Source organism: Balaenoptera musculus, chromosome 13, assembly GCF_009873245.2.
Source record: "Balaenoptera musculus isolate JJ_BM4_2016_0621 chromosome 13, mBalMus1.pri.v3, whole genome shotgun sequence".
In the NCBI taxonomy this organism is placed as follows: domain Eukaryota; kingdom Metazoa; phylum Chordata; class Mammalia; order Artiodactyla; family Balaenopteridae; genus Balaenoptera; species Balaenoptera musculus.
Genome location: NC_045797.1, coordinates 29,445,148 through 29,457,211, shown reverse-complemented (window position 1 = coordinate 29,457,211; position 12,064 = coordinate 29,445,148).

The following is a 12,064-nucleotide window of genomic DNA, read 5'->3' as shown; positions in this document are numbered from 1 at the left end:
CCAGATACTGTTACCTCCAGAGTTCTTACTCTTATTATGCCCTGTTGCCTCTATGACAATATTTACATAGTCAGAATCATGTTGGCACTGATTATGGATTCACACTGGGAAGACGGGGAGAGGGAAAGTATGTAGTGAGTGGCATAAGAGAGCTAATTCCCCTTATTTCACAGTGGAAAGGCATTAGATAGACTAAATAGATAGTCTAAAACTAAAAAAAATCCAAGAATAAATATATAACCAAATTATTAATACATGAGGATACACCAAAAGAAAAGGTAAAAAGTTTGAAAAAGTTGCCTCAAGGATGGAGGAGGGGACTGGTGATTTTCATTGGAAGCCCTGGAAAACCAACTGATTTTGTAAAACATGCATAGGCATTAGTTTGATTAAAGAGATTTAATTAGAAACCCATAAGGTGTGAATATGGGACCCTGTTTACGGAGTTTCTATTTGCAGTGTTCACCCTGCTGGTTTTTGCTCTCATGTTCCCCGGCTCCCTGACCTTGTCTCAGGATCCTATTTCTTGGCTCTGGCTCCTTGCATGATGGCTAGATTTGGCCAAGTTCCTCAGCCCTGGCACCCTTCCTTGGACACAGCTTTGGTATTTGTCCTCCAGCTGCAAGTCTGGGCCTCTGAGTAGCTAAACCTCCACTGTCAGAAGGGGGACAGACAAGGACTAGTCTAGCTTTGGTGGGTTCCAGGCATGACATGTGGGCAGAGCAAGTCTTTCTGATTTTTATGTGGGCTGAAGCCAAAAGGTAGAGACCAGAATGAGAGGCAAAAGTAGGGATCCTATACCTGGGAGCTCATCTCAGGGGAAACGCAGAGAGCAGGAGCCAGGTTGTAGAGCCAATGTAGGATGAGTGAATAGGGGTGAAAGAATGGAAATTTCTTCCAAGAACGAAGAGAGACAGAGGGGCCTGGGGCACTGGATGGGCCTTGACTAGGGGTGACAACCAAATGGGCCATAGCAAATAGGTCCTGGGTCTCTCGTTAAGATCATTAACAAATACTCCAGTATTTTTTTCTAGACTCATGGTAGATTGTACTTTTCCTTCCCTTTTAAAGTTAGGCATGGACATGTGATTTGCTTTGGCCAATGAAATGTAAATGGAAGCAATATGTGTTATTTCTGAACAGGCGTCTGACGAGCCAGCATATTATATGCCACATCTTCTTCCTACCACAGTGATCATGTAACAGGTGTTGAGATGGATCCTCCATCAGCTTGGGTCTTTTGAGTAACTACAATGAGCACAGCCCCCTGCCACCTCACACTGGACATAGAGAATGAGTGACAAACTTTTGTTATATTAAGGCTCTGAGATCTTGGGATTGTTTGTTACCACAGTCTGACCTTACCTATCATGGCTGATGTACCAGAGCAATGAGTAAAAGGCCGAGTCTTTAATAAATTGATGGGTCAAGCCCAGAAAACCAGGGTCATTCAGTGGACACAAAGGGCAGGAACAGAGCCTCAGATGATGGCAAAGTCACGAATCAAGAGCTGAGGAGAGCTGGGATGAAAACAGGTTGGAAGTAAAATTGAGGATGCTAGTTAATTCCTAGGGAAGGAACTGAATTGAAGTGAACAATCCTTGTCTTTCTTGTTCTCTCAGTTCTGACCCACAGGCTGGCCTGGTGGATTTGAAGGCTCCAGGTCAAGTGGACATGAGAGTAGTGGAAGCATCATGACTATGCAGGTTGGTAGTGCAGGGGGATGTGGAAACATGGTGGGAGTGCTCTGTCTAGAGAGCTGAACATAAACCCTGCAGGGACGAGGAGCTCTGCAGAGGCACCCTGATGGTGATAGTAGGTTTCCTTTGAGCCTTTGAATGAGATGCTCTGTTTGGTAATCACTGTGTTTGGTGGGCAGTGTTCAGGTAGACAAGGATGTACCCTTCTAAACTGGGAGGCGAACTGGCGGCTAGGTCAGAAGTCAAATGACTCTGAAGGAAGATGACCTCACTGATTAACAGATTGGCTGTGGAGGCACAGATAGGGGTTAATATGGAAAATGTCCACGATAGGAGGTTGGGTCAGAAGCATGAAAGGAAGCGCTGGGAGTTGGAAAGGATGCATGAATTCCTCACGCTTCCCACACATTCCTTGACTTCAGGATGAAAGTCTCACATAGCGGTAATGCACAGGATGTCATTTTTGATTCTGTACTTTATAGGCTATATTCAGGGCTAGTTAAAGCTAGCCAAGAAGCACGGTGACAGAGCATCAACCTGAACACATGCTCCTTGAACACAGGCAGTTTTGGCTGTCTGGAGTGTATGAGATTGAAAACTCAGAGCATTAAAAAGAGGTGGCCTGCCTGGTGTGAACAGAGCTCCCTGCATGTGGCAGCTGCTACAGGCTATGATGGTATGTGTGTCTTAGCCTCAGATGTGGGTCCCTTAGGAAACCGTGACTAAAAGCTGATTTTAGGCTGGAATTCCATTTCCTGGGATAATATTTGACCTCCACTGGGGTTATCTTCCATGAGAAATGGGCACAGAGTTGAGGTTACCAGACCTGACATCCCCCATGAGATACAGTTGCCCCCATAACTTTGTAATAAGCTAAGAGTCTATGAAATACCAGACTGGCTAAGGTCAGGGCAGAGATTAAAGCCTGCAGCATCTGGATTATAGAGCAACTTTCAGGGACCTAAAAAATCACACTGCCTTCTGAATGAGTCAACTGTGGTGCTTTCAGAGTAGGAAAGGAGTGAATGAGCATTAGTAATATCAATGCCCCTAGATACGATGATAAATTATTTTGAGGCCTTGGTAGTCTTGGTGGGAGTTCTTTACAAAGATCATTGGAGTCTTGCTGGGAAATTGGTGTTAGGGTTTGTGAGAAGAGCTTCAGCTTCAGGCTAGAAGAGGGAATGCAGCTGCTTGGCAAGAACTTAGGCTGGGCACAAGTTCAACTGGGCACTTTACTAGGGAGGGTGGTGATAACAGGGCAGCTCCTCAGCCTCCCTGTAGGTTGTATACATCTGGGATCTCTGGCATTGAAGTGGCAGGGGAGCTGGGGTCCCATGGGGCCAAGCAATGTTGGTGGATAGCAGGCATGTGTCCTTCAGGAGATGCTCTGGTTGTTGGTCTTGTCTAGAGAGGCCAAGGGACTCAGAGAGTGTGGGCAGCATGGGACTAATAGTAGCTGGCCTTGGACACATTGCCCCAGGAACAGCTGGAATGAAGTGATATGGGTCACTGTCCTCTCTCCCTGCCCCTCCCTCCATTTCAACCTCAGCAATATTGCCTCATCTCTTCTCTCCAACTATTTTTTAAGAAGAGTGGGGCCAGTTAACTGCAAACCTTTGTTGTGTTGAGTCAAATGTGCAAGTGGTATGTGACACCTATAGTCCTTCTCCATGCCTCTCCACACAGTACATAACTCTTCCTCTAAAGAAACATCAAACAAATATTCCTTAAGCATTGATTTAATGGAGCATCAAATCATTAGCTTCGCTGGGCACCTGTGTGTCCTGATCTGGCCCTTCTCTATCTACTCTAAGAAGGAAGACTCTGCCCAAGTACAACTGGAATGCAGAAAAACCCTTTTTGTAGTTGAGCCTGGAGCATAGTACCAAACATATAGTTCAATGAAGCATCAATTTGAAGATGCCAGATGGAGAGATAGGAGCAGGAATGAGGCCATGGAAGAGTGGTCAGCAACAGCAAATACAGGGCAAGACTGGCATGGGCTGAACTATGATCATCGGATCCTCCATGGTGCTTGAAATCCCCTCTAACCCACTCGCCATGAGCTAAATGCAAAAGTGTCCCATCTCCCTAGATGGGGACCCCAGTAGACGTCAGCGGCATAGTTTGGCCAATGTTGGCACCAGTTTGGTCAAGCAAAGTAGAACAGCTGAGAGAAAGAGATCCAAAGCAGGGTCCAAAAGCAGTCCAGAAGAGAGCCAAAGCCAAGACTGAAGATGGCAATGGTGTCAGGTCGGAGAGATGACAAAAATCAGACAAAATTTAAAAGTTTGAAGCCAGGTGAAAGGAAGGTGAGGAACAAAGGCCAAAAATGGGGAAAGGAGTCTAGCCAGGACTTGTAAAGAGGGCTGAGATACCCAGAGTTCTTTTGTGTTAGGCGTAAGCCTAACACAAAATAGGAGGGGATATTATGTAATTAAGAACACAAGTGATACTAACAGTAGTAATTTAATGGTAATGATGATTTCAATGAGCATTTAAAAAACAAGCTAAATCAGCTGTAGAATACATTTGGAATAGTTGGGAACATATGAATGTGTACTAGATGATAGCATTAGGGAATTATTGTTCATTTTGTTGGCGTAATGGTGGTATTGTGGTTAATAGGGAGAATATTCTTAATTTTTTAGAGCTACAAGATGAAATATTTAAGGATAAACTCTCATGATAACTGAAATTAACTTTGAAATGGTTTAGCAATACACACATATATACATATTGGTAAAGTCAATACGACAAAATGTTAACTAGTTTTGGACTCAAGTAATGAGAATATGACTGTTCGGTATACTAGTCTTTCTACTTTTCTGTTTAAATATTCTTCTTAATAAAAGTTAAAAACAAGAAGGCTAAAACATTAGCTTTTATAAATGGACCAATCAGAAACTAAAATACAACTATGTAATAAATGATTATACTAATGAGAAATCAAGACTATGAGGGTGAACATATTATCAATTATTAGTGTTGACCAGAAACTTTTGGCCAAAAATCTTTAACATAAAGAGACTTTGCAGAATAAACTTGAGGTTAGAGCTGGCTGATAAAATATTGATAGTTTCCGAATTTCTCCAGAAGTTTCCTAGGTCTATCCTGATTTCAATGATCTAAATATTCATTTGCAAATTCATCTATTTTAAGCACATCGGGAGTAATGATTTTTTTCTTCTCCTGAGTGCTTGCATCTATTACGTGATCCTTATTTTTAGCCTGGAATTTTTAATTACATGTTGTGACTGCCTGATTTATTCCTCAATAAAATTGCCACCTCTTTAATGGTCATGTTTTAGAATTCTTGATTTCTCTACCTCACATGCACATGTCCAACAAGTATCTATTTATGGATGAACTTTAAAGATTCATGTTGTGAATATGAGCCCATAAACACCACCACTACCCAATTTATCTTTCGCAAGCCTTTATGTTTATATAGGAACTTGCATTCTGAGAGCAAAGCTCGTCCACATTCCCCACGATCAGAAGGGTTCCACAATACTTTGTGAACCAAAATTCCAAGAGTGCCTCCAGGTTCCAAATTTACCCCTCCTGTAATAGAAAATCCAGGGCTGACCTCTTCTGCTGAGGTGGTAGTTTCTGATTACACAATATCGTGTTCCCTTCCTGGGGTTGCAGGAGCCCAAATACTCTTTTGAGAACCTCTCGCCTACATAGAAACACAGACTGTTCATTTATCAATTAGAGCTGTCAGCACAGCAAGCTGGCAAGAGAGAGAGCAGCTTCTGGCCCTGGGCAGGGAGCCCTTGGCAGAGCCAGGACCTCAGGGCCTAGGGAAATAGGTAGGACAAGTGACTCTAATTTGTTACTTCCCCAGCACTTATCTGCATCTTGTATCCTGGCAAACAACATATATATTAGGCATACTTATATGGTAGAGAGGAAAGTTAAACAGGAAATGTAGGAAGGAGGTAAGAACAGGAATGGTCTGTGGGTCTCCAAGGGCTCAGATCTAGGTGATGCTGCCTCATCCATTCATCCTTCCATTCAGCATCTACCTACTGACCATTTATTCTACACCAGCTACAGACTTGGTGCTGGGGACTCGCTGGTGAATGCGACCTGGTTCTTGTCTTTGAAGAGCACACAGTGAGTGCAAAAGACCAAAATATAAATAAGAACAACAACAGGTTTCAGACTTTATGGGGCATAGAGAGGACATACAAATAGGAATGGAATAAACTGTGGTCTCCACAATTTCCACCTGCCCCTTTGCCCAAAGGAGCAAAATTTCCTGTTTCAGCTAATGCTAATGCTGAAAAAAAAAAAAAAAAAAAAAAAAGCTAATGCTTTCCAAGATTCTTCTTTGAGGTTTTCCATCATCTGAACAGGAATTCCTGAAATTCCTCAAATTTTTACGGTACATGCTACCAGGTGTGTTTTATTTTGGCCTGTAAATTGTGTTAAGCCTGGGATGGCTATTTAGGTATTACATGTGTATAAATCTTGTCACCCTGAGATCCCTTACTTGATGGTGGTGATTATCTTGTACTCTCACATAATGGCAAGCATAGCACTAATTATATAATAGCTACTCCAATAAAAATTAAAAAAAAAACTTTCCTTCATCTTTTCACTGTGTATAGTTTTTAAAATATGTATCTATAGAGATGTTGAGGTTTTGATGTATTTAATATATACCCAATGATATGATTGGTGTACATATTAACTCCTTATTAGTCATATTTGCTACACATATATTTCAAGTACAGCAATTTAGTAATATCCTTTGTACTGAGTGAAAATTTTTTAATTTCATAGAGTTGATTGGCTGGCGAGATTTATTCTATTGCATCAATGCTTACAAGGATTTTCCTTCCAGCATCTGATGCTAATTTCTCTTTTATTTCGTTGCTTTTTAATATATTTTACTACTTTTTTGTTTTTCACTCTTTCATTCATCTGGAAGTTACTCTGGGCTATACAACACTTACCATGATAACATTTATTAAGTAATCCTTATTCAGTTATTTCAGTGGTGTCTCTTTTTGTTATGTACTAAATTTTGACATACTTCTGTTCCATTCATCACAGTCTAATTTACAGAAGGATACTGTGTTATTTTGACTATAGCTGCTCTGTTGTACATTTTAACATTTAGTAGGGTTAGACTCCCTTCTGTGCTATTCTCTATGTTTTATTTTTATTGTTTTGAATTTTATTTTATTTTATTTTTTTATACAGCAGGTTCTTATTAGTTATCTATTTTATACATATTAGTGTATGTATGTCAATCCCAGTCTCCCAGTTCATCCCACCACCACCCCACCTCCCTCTCCCCCCACCCCCCGGCTTTCCCCCCTTGGTGTCCATACGTTTGTTCTCTACATCTGTGTCTCTATTTCTGCCTTGCAAACTGGTTCATCTGTACCATTTTTCTAGATTCCACATATATGCATTAATATACTATATTTGTTTTTCTCTTTCTGACTTACTTCACTCTGTATGACAGTCTCTAGTTCCATCAACATCTCTACAAATGACCCAATTTTGTTCCTTTTTATGGCTGAGTAATATTCTCTATGTTTTAGAATAATTTGTTTCTTTCACCCAATTATTCTTTCTGATGCAAAAATTGGGCAGTATGCCCTGAGTCCAGCCAACTGGGGTTTTCAGAATGGCTCTAGTTATGGGGCAGGAAATTATGTAGTTCTACCAGAAGAAACAAGATGCAACACAGTGGCCCAAACTTACACGTGTGTGTTTGGGGGGTTGGGGGTGGGCAGCATGGGTTCAAGGTAGAGAACAAGAAAAGTGCAGAGAGTGCTATGTTTCTCGGGCTATATGGAAATCCTGGGTGGACAGGAATGAGATATATTTAATTATTTTTTAATTAATGAAAATATTATTTTAATATTTTTCAAATTTTAAAAACTGTCACTGAGAAAATTGTATGTTATGTTAATAAACATCCAATGATTCAGAAAACTAAGAAAATGAAGCCAAACATGTCCAGAAATACCAAGGATAAACGCTATTAATAGTTCCATCCACATACCTCTCTCTTAGTTTAACTACACACACACTTACACACACACACACACACACCCACACACAGATGGGACCACTGTACACATGATGTTCTCTAATTTCCTTTTTTCATTTGAAAAAATATTGTGGGCATCTTTTCACGTTAATATATCTAGACTAACATCATCTTTAATATATGTGTTTGTATGTATGTCATAATTTATTTAATCAGTTCCCTTTTAATGAACTTTAGTGTGTTATTTCCGATATAAAAATACTGGTATTAACACTCTTGCAAATATATCTTTAGAAATTTGTATTATTCATTCCAAAGGATAATTTATAGAAACAAAATTGCTGGGTAACTTTCTCCCCAAAGGTAATCATCATATAGAATTTTGTGCTAATCATTCTCTTATTTTACTTTATAATCTACCTCACCTGTATTTATTCCTAAATGCCCACATGGAAGCTTTTTAAATTCCAGTGTAAGTTAAATGTATCTATTCTCCTTTATGATTTATGACTTTTGCTGTATGCTTAGAAACATCTCTCTCATCTATATATTCACTGTATTTTCTTTTTGTACTAGTTTCAATTTTTTACATTTAAGTGCAAAAATAACCTGGAATTTATCCATTTGATTTAGGAATAGAGGTAGGAAATCCAACAAATTTTTTTTCCAGATGGCTAACCAGTTGACCCAATAGCATGGTTGAGAATAATCTTGTTTCTTAGCAAGGATAATACAACCCCTTTTCCTGCTCCCTTGTAGAGACCAAGGAAGACGTGGTTTTGAGTTAAGAATATAATTCAATCATTAAGAGCGTTAGAGTAATCTCCACAGCCTTAGTCAAGGCTTTGTGCAACTGAGGAAGGGCCATAAAGAGGCACCGGGCTTCTTTTTCTCAGCAAGCCAGAATGAGCACAATCTGTAAGCCAAATAAGGGGAGAGAAACCAACAGAGCTCTGCGTAATAATGCGAGGCCCTGACACCATGAGAAGGTGCTCTAGATGAAGTTAAGAAATGGCCCTTCCTCCTTAAGGATATATACTGAATTAGGAGTCATACGTGTCTGACTTAATAGTTTGTTCTTTTGTTCATTCATCCATTTATTCAACAAATATTTATTGAGTGCCTCCTGTGTATCATGTACTGAGGCTGGATTTTAAGACCTATTTGTCCCTTTGGCCACAGCCCAACTATATGCAGTGGCCCTGGGCAGGGAGGCTATCACTCGAAAGGTGACACGAGCAAATATCTGAAGGAAGTGAAGGATAATTGCGGGGAGAGCATTCTAACTAGGAGGAACAGAAAGTACAAAAGTCCTGAGATGGAAAAATGCCTGGCACATTTCAGGAAGGCAAAAAAGGCCCACATGGCCGGAAAGTAGTAGGGGAGGGAGAGTAGTAAGCGATGAGGTGAGGGTGGTAAGTGGAAATGTAGATCGTGTAGCACCTTGCAGGCCATTGTTAGGACTTTGGCTTTTACTCTGAGGTGATTTGACCTCTTTTTAAAAGGATTTCTTCAGTTGCTGGGTGGGAAATAAATTGTAGGAGGAGCAAGAGGCATGCAAGGGAGACCAGTAAGACAAGGAATGATGGTGGCCTGAACCAGGTGGCAGCAGTGAAGATGCTGAGAAGTAACTAGATTCTGGATATATTTTTAAGGCAGAACTGGCAGGATACGCCGCTGGATCGGATGTGTGAGGTGAATGAGATGAGTCAATGAAGTGACTGGGCTTGTGGGTGGCGTTTGGTGTAGTTTGTGTGGCAGATTGTATTTTCTACCGACGGCCACAGTATCTCCCATCTCGCACGCTCATCTACACTGTGACCTGACATTCTTCCAGTTGAGCGGTGATGTCTACATCCTCTCCCCTTGAATCTGGACTAGTTTGTTCATAAGCAACAGAATGTAGTAGAAGTGACACTGTGTGAATTCAGAGGCTGCCATAAATGGCTGTGTACTTTCCACCTTGTGGAAGCACTTGCGCTTGGAACTCTGAAATGATGTAAGATATCTTCCTACCCTGAGGCTGCCAAGCTAAGAGGAAACCAAAGCACGAGGCGAGGCTGGGCTTAGGTGCTCTAGTCATCAGTCCTAATCTTCTCCCCCAGCCCAAGCACCATACACGCGAATGAATGAGTCCAGTCACTGCCTATGGAGACACCCCCAGGTAAGGCCCTAGACATCAAGGAGCAGAGACAAACTGTTTTTCCTTTCCAAAATCTCTGACCCACAGAATCCACAAGTCTAACAAAATGGTTATTGTTTTACACCAGTAAGTTTAATAACTGGACACTGTCGGGGTTTGGGCTTTAATCTGAAGGCAACAGGGAATCATGGAAGTGGTTTCAGGATATGGAGAAACATGGTCACGCCTGGGATTTAGAAGGCACATTCCAACAGTATCGCATACAAAGCCTCAGTGCTGCACAACTCCAGCCAGCCCCAGTAATAGAGCTTGCAATGGAGTGATGGTACCTAGAGCCACGTGGGGCAGCAACTCTGGCTGCTGTGGATGAACTGCCCACAGCAGAACTAGAAGGAAGTGAACGACTAATGAGGTCAGTATCATTATCCAGGAGGGAGAAGAGGAGGGCCTGGGCTAGAACGTTTCAGAAATGTTTCAGGACCTACTGGACCCTGGGGCAGATCCTAAGGGTGAGGTAAAAGAAGATTTTCAAAAATAAAAAAGAATGCCACTCTTCTCACTTATTTTTGTTGTGTTGCGGAAAATACAGTTAAAATTTTCATAAAAATATGTTACTTATGTTAATATATTTTTATTGTCATTTTAGATCATTTGGCTCACGGAAGATGGTGGTGTAATTCCCCAGGCTGGAGACCATAGGAGAAGTAGCCAGTTTGAAGGGAGAGATAATGGTTAGGATTTGGATGGGTTAAGTTTGAGATGTCTGAGGAATGTCTAGGCATCATTTGGACATATGACACAGGGCTGGGCTGTAAATAATGTCTTTGGGTGTCAACAGTATATATTTAGTAATTAAAGCCATGGAGGTGAATGACGTGGCAGTTGGAGAAGTTATACAATGAGAAGAAAGAAGGGCCTAGGACCGAACACTGAGGAATGAAGATATTTACAGTTCAGGCCAAGAAAGAGGACCTTGTAAAGAATATTTTAAAAAATTCTTTATTGGATAAGTGGTAAAAGAAATAGAAGTGTCTGGTGTCAGAATAACCAACAGAGGGGAACATTTTAATATAAAAGAAAATGGTCAATAATATCCCATATCTTAAAGAGCAAGGAGGATGAAGACTGAAAATTGGCCACTGAGTCTGGTAATTATAAGGTCGATGGTACCTCAAGAGAGAGCAGTTTCTGTGGAGTGGTGGGAATAATGAACAACAGGCAATGGATAAGGACTTACTGCAGAATGAAAAGAAACAAGAGTTCCCTAAACAGGCAGGGAAAGAGAAAAGAGCATTGAAATCGAAAATGGCAGGGAGAGGAGGGAGAAGGGGTGGATAAGCGGGATGACTCAACCCTTTGTCATTTCACTGCAGGCCTTTGTCCCTTACAGAGGCAGGATTGTGCAGTGGTTAGGATAGGCTTTGGAGCCAGGGCTGCCTGCATTTGTATCCCAGCTTCACCATTTACCAGCTATGTAAACTTGGGCCAGTTACTTAACTTCTTTGCCCTTAGTTTCCATATCTGGAAAGTATCATTGTAACCACTCCTTAGGTTTTTGTGAGTGCTTAGAATAGCACATAGTAAGCACCCAATAAATGTTAGCTATCAGTAATATTACTATTATCATCATCATTCCTATATTTGTAAATTCTGGCTTTTTCTCTCAGGAAAAGCTCTAGGGTAGTGATTTTCAAAGTGTGGTCCAGGGACCTCTGTGGGTCCCTCAAACTCTTTCAAAGAGTCTGGGAGATCAAAACTATTTCCATAATACAAAAACATGATTTGCCTTTTTCACTCTCATTCTCTCACAGTTTTCCAGAGGCAATGTGATGTGTGATAGTGTAACAGATGGATGCAGAAACAAATATGAAAACCCAGCTGTCATCTATTAAGCCAGACATTAAAAAGATATTCAAAAATAAAAAAGAATGCCACCCTTCTCACTTATTTTTGTCGTGTTGTGGAAAATACAATTTTCATAAAAATATGCTACTTATGTTAACATATTTTTATTGTTATTTTAGATAATTTCAAACTAAACATTTAAAAATTTATCCATTTAAATTTCTAATACAGTAAATATTCAAAAGATGTCATCCACATAGACAAAAGTTCTTTGAGGTCACCAATAATTTTTTTTTTTTTTTTTAGCCGCGCCGTGCGGCATGCAGGATCTTAGTTCCCTGACCAGGGATC